Source organism: Morone saxatilis, unplaced genomic scaffold (genome assembly GCF_004916995.1).
Source record: "Morone saxatilis isolate NCDOM2014 unplaced genomic scaffold, NCSU_SB_2.0 Contig15, whole genome shotgun sequence".
NCBI classification, from domain to species: Eukaryota; Metazoa; Chordata; class Actinopteri; family Moronidae; genus Morone; species Morone saxatilis.
Genome location: NW_023339707.1, coordinates 4,301,442 through 4,302,476, shown reverse-complemented (window position 1 = coordinate 4,302,476; position 1,035 = coordinate 4,301,442).

Here is a 1,035-nt window from a genome sequence, read left to right as displayed (position 1 = left end):
AAATAAAAGTAACTTGTAGCTGCTTTAAGTGGCCAAATGATGGGCTCTCTATATATACTGAGTGATGTTGCTGAAAATCCAGTGTATTGGTGATATTTTCACAATGTAGCTAAATAATGTATTGGGGGATCTTTAGGGATTGGTGTCTCCTATCGACCTTCTCTTTTCTCCATCTTTTTTCTCTCNNGTGTGTGTGTGTGTGTCTATGGGGAAGCATTGGGCATGTGAGCAGGTCGCTAGAGATTAGCTCCAGGACAGCCCGCAGGCATCAACTCCACACACAGTACCATTTACCACACACACACGTAATATAAATGTTAGCATGATCACTAAACCCACACGCAGGCTACTACACCGAGCCACTCCATTATTCAGCAATCTGCCAACAGAGCAGGGAATGACGAAGAAGGAGATGAAGAGATAGACTAAGACAGGATGACAAGCAACTTGTTTGTTTGCCAAATAATTAAGGAGACGTCAGTCTATGCCGGAGCTCAGATTTGGGGGGGGGGGTGCACCGGCAGGCTGAAAGAGTTGTAGTGACGCTGACGGCTGTGCTGTTGATTCTGTCACTCATGTAGATTTTTATCTCTCACAGACAATCAGAGGCACAAACAAGGACAGGAAGTGCTTTCATTACAAGCAAGGTTTTAATGTGATTTAAACAGGGAGCGATTGTAAGAGCACAATGCTTGTTCACATTCTGTTTGTGGATTGATGGAGTACAATAAATGCTAGGAAATAACTATTAATAATCCCCTGTAGACCTTTGATTTTATATACTGAGTTACAGTGACAATCCTATGTAGTAATCAAAGTGTAGCTATTTAAAATAATATAAAACTTTTTATAATATTACAGCACGAAAGACTGTTGTTTTTACATGTGGAAAGTTGGACCTGTTTTTCAAAGGGTGTAATTTCCAATGTGGATGGGGGAAGTATGTCCTCAATTTTTAAAACCCTGTTTTTGTCCATCTGGACAAAAGGTCACAGGGTCTGAGGTCGGGACTCAGAATCACAAATACTTTATTGA